Here is a 9608-nt window from a genome sequence, read left to right on the forward strand (position 1 = left end):
AATATTTTAAAGACTTGTACAATGGACATGGTACATAAGGTACTAGGGCCATTTAGCCTTGGTTATCTAAACTAAATACACAAGACTGGGTTTATTTATTCATCAGTTAGTTATTTATTTGTTTATTTATTTATTTACTTTTGTTTAATTTGTTTATTCATTTTTGAATCAGATTCCAGTCCCATATACAAAAGGACAAGTATGAATATACAAACTCACACAAACAAACGGATCAGGGGAGAAAAAGGTTCATGTAAACTATCTCTTTATGCATTGAAGAGAGTTATGGTACATGCATAAATCAACTCAATTGATGAGTGAGGACTACGCACCTCACGAAACAGTTCTGTAGGGTCTATAGCATATAATTTGGTTCAAATTTTCAAAACCTGTATATAATTCGCTCTACTACCCGTATTGAGCACTTTTATGTGGTTTTATCTACATCCAGTCAATTATATACATACATATATATATATATATATATATATATATATATATATATATATATATATATATATATATATATATATATATATATATGTATGTATCAGCACTGGTTGGTAATGTTTGTCTATTGTCACAGTAGATATTCAATTAAGTTGAGAATGTATGTTCTACTCAATATCTAGATATCGTTGTAGATTTTAGACCCACTTAACTTCTATTTAACGTCTTGACTATATGACAATATCACGTGTTTGTTGCTGTCCAATGTTGTGGTGCCATTTTGACATCTGTTGTCTGTACTGCTGTCTGTGTACACTCTGACATGAGGGTTAGCCGTTAGATATGTTCCCTGGGATGGTCACTCCAGTCATGTGCCCTGATCCGACTGTGATCATTAACCCGCATCGACTTGGCGAGTGATCGGATAATCGTACAGACAACCAGCCCATTTCTTTGGGTGCTGTGTCAGAAGTAGCCCTGCGTTGAACAGGCTGGGTGAAAGAACGACAATATATTAAGTGTATGAGTTCCGAAATAAGAACGTAAATAATTTACCTAGTATATTTTGGCTAAATCACTCATTGACACGTAGACAAAAATAATAGCTGCTCTGAGTCAATGCGGAACTAATATGAAATAAGATTCGAGAGCAGGGAAACAACGTTTTAGTGAAAATATATTTGGTGCTATTTTGAAAATGTTTTAGAGTTACAGTTGTGTTCTTGTTATGATAGTCTTGGGTGCATTGTACGCCTTTTAGCCAGATGCTCACATAGGAAAGAAGTATTACCTCATAATAGATGTCTGTACCGAATATAAGTGCAATTTTCTTACAATGACATGCATGCGTGCATGAGATTAGGCCAAAACAAATGTTTGGTTCCGATAACCTGACTAAATCGTTTTCTCTTTTTACTGTAACCACCCTTCTATTTTTTTAAAGGTAATTCGAAAACAATTATCGAAAAATTGAGGATTTGCACGAGAAATAGTGACATTTGAAGATGGCGTCACGTCGTGTGACCCATAACGCAAAGACCATTATTAAAGAAGGGCTCTAGATATGTAAACAATTATTGCAAAACATAACCTGAACCAACAAAAAAATAAAAATGCTACCTACCCACCCTATGTTGAAATTGGGCGTTATCGGAACCAAATATTTTTTTATTTGGCCTTAGACGATGACCATGAAAGAATTTGATACATTTTTCAAATATTGAATAATCAAAAAAAGTATTGACGAGAGATAAAATAGACACCTGTATATATGGTCTTCTTTTTTTCGTGAACAGAAATAAGCAAAAATACATATATGTTGATCGGAAATTATTAATTTACAAATGATGAAGAAAGGCAATTTATTTTGTATATGTTATGAATTATATATCTTAACTTATAATAAAGCGGTATACTCCGATAAAACGATTGTCCTGTGTGTTCTTGAAATGACTATGATTTCATCATATTTTAGGTTTGGCATCAACATTCTAAGGGTGAGCCTATTTCTTTTCTGTTTCTCATTACCCGACCGACCCATATTTTCAGCTCCAACAAAATTTGAAAATAAAAAATATATTTTTATTTTTGCCCGCCCTTAATATTTTGAGAAATATCGCCCTCTCTGGCAAGAATAAGCAAGTGTATTGACTGTCGACGTCACCTACATTCTTTGCCGCGACAACAAAACTTGTTCATGAACAGAGTATTTCTTTCATGACGGAAGTTATTCAAGTAGGGGGACTGCGAACATGCTAATTGTGTAGAGAAGCTGTGAAAGGTTTTGTTACTAGGAATCCAATAAAAAGTAGAGATAACGAGGAGGAAAGGAGAGGCAGAGAAACATGAAGAAGATGATCGCGCGATTATTTATTTTTCTAACTTTTTTAGAAGAAAGTGAAGTCCTTTCTAGTAGGCATATGTCGGTCTGGTCATGACACTATCGCCATCAGTCTTGGGGCCATGCTTCATACTTTCCTAGCAACCTCCAAGTGATTTCACCCTCTCTCCCTGACCACTATCATTTTGCTGCCAGCATCTCTTCCATTTTTGTCACAGTAAAACTGTTCTTATACTAGTACGAATTACAAATAAAAAAGTATCTTCAATTTTTTCTTCGGTTCATCGTCCCTACACATTTTCCTTTAAAAAAATGTACTTATGAAGTTACGTTGCCATGGTGTATAACTACTATGCAATGTCTCCGAATTGACAAATAATGGGACATAGTAAATGCATGGACTTTGTGAGAGGTATTGAAGCACCTTGTAGACGGACAGTGTGACTATTTTTCAGTAGATATATAGTGCTGAGATCGGACTAGGCAGACAGAACCCCCACCCGTCCATGGCTAGCACTATCTCCAGTGTGTCCCAAACATACAGAAACTGCAACATATAAATTTATTCGACTAGATTGTTCTGAGATACTGGTGTGGATATTTCTATTACATCCACAAAACTAACCTACAACATTCTCCATTGAGAAAATTAAAAATCAGAAACTCTGAACACAAATGCATGAATTTAACAAAAATCAGCAGATTCCTATTTTGGGTCTTGTTAGACTTCCTGTATATTTTTAAAATCAACTAATCAACACTCCAGTGCATTTATTTAAGGATTTGGGTAGGGATGACGTTATTGGGATGGATTTCGTGAAATAGCATAAAACCGTTGTTAAGTTTGTAACTCAGAAATGTTTTCTCCGTTGTAATTCAAGCATGAGACCATCTCAGAAATAAGTAGTAATACCCCTTAGATGTGAATGTACGTTCTTTTCCAAATAGCACTGTGGGAACGACACCTAATATAACATCGTTATATTATCTAGGGATTCAGACTGCAAGAGTTATAGAAAGTACTCTAATTCAGTTCCAATTAGATTGATTAATTCTTCCGATCATGATGTCATACTAGGAAAACATGTATGTTTGGGGACCTCTCAGCCACTCCCAGGTGGGATGGTTTTACATGATTTACAGGAACAGACAGAGTTTAATTCCTTATTTGATTGTACTGGGCAAGGGTCTGATTTGACAGATAGCCATATTATTGACTTACAGGAAGTACTATGGAGAGGTAAAATAGGCATTTGTTGATAAATAAAATACACTAGGTTATTGAGATATTATCAAGTATGACTTGAATTAGAGCCAAATGTGCATATTATTCCAAGGGCACCTTATACAGTTTTGCCGGAGAAATGCAAAGAAATTAGAAGCCAGCTCGTTGATCTTTTAGATCAAGGTATTTAGCACGCTGGTATTATTAGTTTAAAAGATCTCAGGAGCCTGGCGATTTGTAATCGATTATTGCGAATTAAATAAATTTACTGTCCTTATCATATTTCCTTTGCCAAGTGTGACAGATTCACATGACGTGATAGGAAGGCAATCTCCAAAATACTTCTCTTCGCTCGATATGACGAGTGGGTTCTAGCAAATTGCATTAGACGATCTTTGAAAGAATTCACATAAAACAGCATTTGTCAGCCACGATGGTAAATTTGTGAAATTCTAGTGCATCATTTCAGCGAACTGTGAACTATATTTTAAGACATTTATATTGGAACACCGGCATAACATATTTGGACGATAATCATAATTTTCATAATCAGCAAGACATTTCACGAGCATCTTGAACACGTTGACACTATCCTTTGTATATTAATTAATGCAAATGTTGAAATTAGGCCCCAAAAAAATTTACATTTGGGAAAAGATAGGTTAAATGTCTGGGTCATATCTTGATTACAAATTGTAGATCAACTGATCCAAAGAAATTTGATGCAATTGCGAATTTCCCAATTCCAAAGAGTTTTTCACAGCTTCAGGTTAATTCATCTAGCTAATCCTCCCTTTCCTTCAAACGACCAAAGTGCTAATGAAACTGCTCTCGTGCAATCTGTTACTATATTGAATTACTTACCTGATTACTTTTGAACACAATGAGGTGGGGAATATTTTCTGGACAAGTCAACTGCTGAATTTCAAACATGTCCAGTTTTATCTAGTTTGATTTGTTCACCGCTAGCGCTTACACTGTTAAAGCCAAGATTGCCACCATTTGCTTGTGCCCTAATTTTGAATCAGCATTCTAAGATTTTAAATTGGTGCAATCCCCAAATAATTATGCGCCATACTGGTATTCTGAAAGCTAAAGTGCTTAGAAATTCGCAAGTTTTATGATTCAGTGTTGCAGAAAATTGACAAATGTCATTTCTGTGTAAGTACTATGTGAATGTGTATTGTTTTCGGATGAATATTATATTGACACTCTCGGATGTAGATGCCGACAAAGTCATAAAGTGGTTTATAGCCATAATTTGAATGTACCTAATCGTTATATCTTTGTATGGTGCATCTCTTCCTAATTTAAAGATGTCAACATTGACTGACACTTCCATGACGGTTCAATTGCCTAATGTGTAAGTTTTAGAACAAAACTGGAAACAGACATTGACTGCAAGGATAGGGATATAAAGATTGATGTAAGTCGTACTCCGAAATCATTCTGGAGTTTTATCTTACTCAAATGGATGAGTTTAAAAAAATAAAACGTCAATTTTGATGATAATCTATCGGATTTACATTGTTTTCTACTCCGAGTTGGTTTTATCATGTTTCGATTTGTCTTTGATAATCTAATTGATTTGGAAATTAAGAAACTTGAACATTACACTGCAGATATTGCTGGCCAAGAAAACTGGGGCACAGCATATTTCTTGGTTTATCAGCACATCTCCTACTACACCTATGACATATCAAGCTATTTATGATACTGGTTATGTCAAATATATCTTTGAGGGGCTATGTCTTCTTGCTCTGGGGCTGCTTTTTGTCGTCACCTATAGAAGTCTTGTCTTCGTACTTTCGAATAGCCGATATTGTCGCTAATAACTAATAACTAATGCTCAGGAAGAGGGTCACAGCAACCCTGTTGAAATGATTTTTACTAAAGTGTAAAGTTACAACTACTATGGACAGATGTTCCATTCATGAAAATCCCCTTGACAACCATTTCATTCATGAAAATAGTGGTGTTATGAATAGTTACATAGTTGACATAACTCACGCATAGACACATAGCTTGATTGAGGAAAACAACGACGCTATCTCTCATAACTCTAGTTATTTAAGACTTTGTGTATTCTAATTGAACATACTTCTGTAGGAATCCCTTCACTAGAACAAAAATATGACCCCTAGGCCTTACGTGTGTTTTGGTTCACAAATTAATTGCTTGATACCACAGGATTATTGATAGCTGACTGTTGATTGTCGATTTTGGATTTTGACATGGTGATTATATATTTTATTAATTTTATATTTTTGGTGTCATAACGTTGACATTTCATTTTAGGTCCTAGATTTAATTATATTATTGAGAAAAGTGAAATTTCAACATTTTACTGTTAGGATTTATAAAACGAAAAGAAAAAAGACTCTCTAATGAATAAATCGTGATTCTGTCTCAGACCCATATTTCTTTCACTTCGGCAATTGGACAAATTTATACTTGTCTTTGCTAGATTCTTGAAATTGGAGTGTTACGGACTCTAGCAGTCACGCTGAGCACATGCAACCAGTGACGTATGTGACCATGAGTCATTTACATCTTTCATGATTGTACAAATAGATAACGTCGTAAATATAATTATGTAGTCAGTTTTATGAGAGTCTTGTGATCACAACACATATATATTATTTAGCAAATTAGATTGAGTTTAAGTGTGGTGACTTGAAGAGACAGTAAAATCGATTGTGTTCAATTCGTCAAAATCAAACTCTTGAAATTATATAATGTGTGTATGTTTGTGTGAGACAGACAGACAGACAGACAGACAGACAGACAGACAGACAGACAGACAGACAGACAGACAGACAGACAGACAGACAGACAGACAGACAGACAGAGTGGGAACGAGCTAAATAAGTTGAAAAAACTTCGCGATTCATTGTGCTCGGCTTTGAGGTTAATGGATCAACTCGTAGTCCTGTTTCTACCAGTCCTTCAGTGGCATGAATTAAATATAATGTCTCAATAAGTCGAGTAATTCGGCGCCATTTCAACCGTTTGACGAATTCCAAGATTATCTATTCATTCATTCGTTCGTTCGTTCGTTCGTTCGTTCGTCCGTTTGTTTGTTAGTTCGTTCGTTCCTTCGTTGATTCTTTCGTTGATTGATTGATTCATCGCTCGTATAACTGGCGCATTGGTTAATTTATTAATTTGCTTTTTGGAAGCTCGGCTCCTAGATCCTCGATCATCAGCTTGTCATTTCTTATCTTGTCTCATGATCACAGCTAAAAAGAGCGCACGAGAATCGTTACAGCGCCCTCTATAGTTTCACGACACAACTTGACGAAACGACTGTTTGCAAAATTGATGCACTTGGCATGGGCCACTCACTTTTATGACACAGGTTAAGCTGAATGGCGAAAGGAATTGTTTATATTAAAGTTCGTTTTGCAATAATTTGCTGGGGTTATGATAACCACAGACAATGCTATTTACCTTGTTTCTCATGGATGTCAGAATTCCAGTAATCATGAACTTGGGGCGTCTCTCAACAAAACCTGACCTCGAGCATAGTGGTGTGAGTGAGGACGATGCTTTGTGAATAATCATAAGTGTCTAGTCACGTGATTACTTTGTACTAATAAGTCAATCCTTAATAAAATCTTAATATTCAAGAGTCTCTGTACAAATGATATTCTCCGACAATCCCAACAAACATATTTGTTATTTGAGATCGATTAATCTGTAATGTAGTATCAACTGTCAATTCGTTATTCAAATACCATCGGTTGAAACAAAAACTGATGACGTCATTGAATAACTACGTCGTTGTATACCAAAGATGGCTATGTTGCTGTTCACAAGCTACCAGTAAAGTAACTGAATTTGTAACTGCTACGAACGAAGGACAGAAGTAATGTTATACACGCTGTTGATTTGTTTACTGCTGCATATAAGACAGGTATTGTTATATTAATTCTACGTAATATTTCATTATAACACTTGGTTAAGGAAACGTTCGTGTTGTCAGTAGTTTCACCGAAATGTTTGTCAACACAAACTTCAAACTTTTAGTATAATGGCGAGTACATGGTTGAATAGTGACCATGTTTTCCAGCAATACTGAAAATCTTGTAGGATGTAAGTATCTTCACAGTTGGTCATCAAAAGGTAAGTACTGTACCACAGTATTTTTTTATTAATGGTAGTAAGTTGTTAAAATCTGAGTTTCCCTTTCTTTGTACCGAGTTTTCCCGCCACGTGTATAATGTATGAGAAACGGTTTTACTTCTTCCTGTTAACTGAGTTTCCTTGCCTTTAATTTAGCAAAAAAACACTGAGTACCAAATAGCTAGATATACGTTCAACGTCAAAGTTTGCCGCTGTGACGTTGCAGGTATAGAGGCATTGGTATTAAAAAAACATAGATACGTTATAGTTGAAATGACTAACAACATTGTCGCTGGTGTATGGCATTACTGACCTTGACTTGCCAATATAATGTAAACACAAATTGTTTAACTTGGTTGCAGAGTAATCCAGGAATTGACAGCTGTGGATAGAATTTGACATGTTTTGATATAGCCGTCATATCAATGTTTTGACGTGGTTAAGTTCATATATAATCCATATAATCGCGGCAAAGTGCCCCTCATCACATCACATCGCATTATGATTAAAATTCACACATATTTAAGACTTCAGTTTCCAGAAGTTAATAAATTAAACTTATCATTAACCCAAAATGTGTCATTCAGTCATGGAAGAGCTAGCTCTACAGAAAGTAAACAGAAACAATGTGTGTGATTCAATCACAGCCATAGAGATTCATTCATGAATTAAAGCAATATAGCTATCATGCTATTGCAATTGAAATTACAAATAGTCATCGATATACTGTTAAATCAACTACATTAGTTGTAGCTTTGATTTGTAAAATTTAAATGTAATTTTGTACTTAGTTGTGGTTGACATTTTCATATCCCAGATAGTGATATGGTTAGTTCTGTTAGTCTGTCTATCTGTCTGTCTGTCTATCCATCTGTCTGTCTGTCTGTCTGTCTGTCTGTCTGTCTGTCTACCTGTCTATCTGTCTGTCTGTCTCTCTGTATGTATGTATGTCTATCTGTCTGTCTGTCTGTCTGTCTGTCTCAGTCTCTATCTCTGCCTGTCTGTCTGTCTCTTCTCTGTCTCTGTCTCTCTCGCTGTCTCTCTGTTACTGTCTGTCTCTCTATTTCTCCTCTCTCTTCTCTCTGTATGTCTCTCTCTCTCTCTCTCTCTCTCTCTCTCTCTCTCTCTCTCTCTCTCTCTCTCTCTCTCTCTCTCTCTCTCTCTCTCTCTCTCTCTCTCTCTCTCTGTGTCTGTCTATCTCCCTGTATATCGAAAAACGACTGCAATGATTATAATGAAACTTGACATACACCTTTTTTTATGATAATCTCAAGAATTGATGAGATAAATTGATCTAGCTCCTATGAATATTAATTATTCATTAGCATAATTAATGAGATCTTGTTTTTCATACTGTCATATTTGTTTGTTGTTGTGATGATTAATTTAAGGTACTTGGATTTTCCTGTCTCTATATGCACCTGGGTCCCAATGGCGAGGAATACCATCATTCTTTTACGTACGTATTACTGTATTCACGTAGTATTGGAAAGTTTGCATCCGGGCATCGGCGTAAACCTAGTCCGTTTATCATACTGATTTCAAAATGACGAATGTATCTGCATACATATGCATTGAAAATGTCATACGTTCCGTTTATGCCCTCCCCCCCCCCTTCCTTCTCCCCACAACCAAGACACAGCCTAGCACAATATACATGTATAAACTAATTCTGCGTTATTAGGAAATATGTTGTGATTAGAAGTAACAGGTCGCGTTGATCTTTCTATAAGTGAAATTTATGCATCATGGAAATTGTAACAAACAAGTCTGCAATACGATCAAGCCATGCGTTTCGTTTAATTGTCCTTGGAATCCAGTTACCATTACTGACATTGTAGTAATACACTTTCACTTTGATTACATTGTTTATATTGACAAAATCATTTGTTTATATTGGCGCATATGCACGAATTATCATCAAGTATTGTCCACTGCGCGCTCATTTATTCAAAGTTAGAGGGT

The sequence above is a fragment of the Glandiceps talaboti genome, chromosome 1, assembly GCF_964340395.1.
Source record: "Glandiceps talaboti chromosome 1, keGlaTala1.1, whole genome shotgun sequence".
Lineage (NCBI taxonomy): Eukaryota > Metazoa > Hemichordata > Enteropneusta > Spengelidae > Glandiceps > Glandiceps talaboti.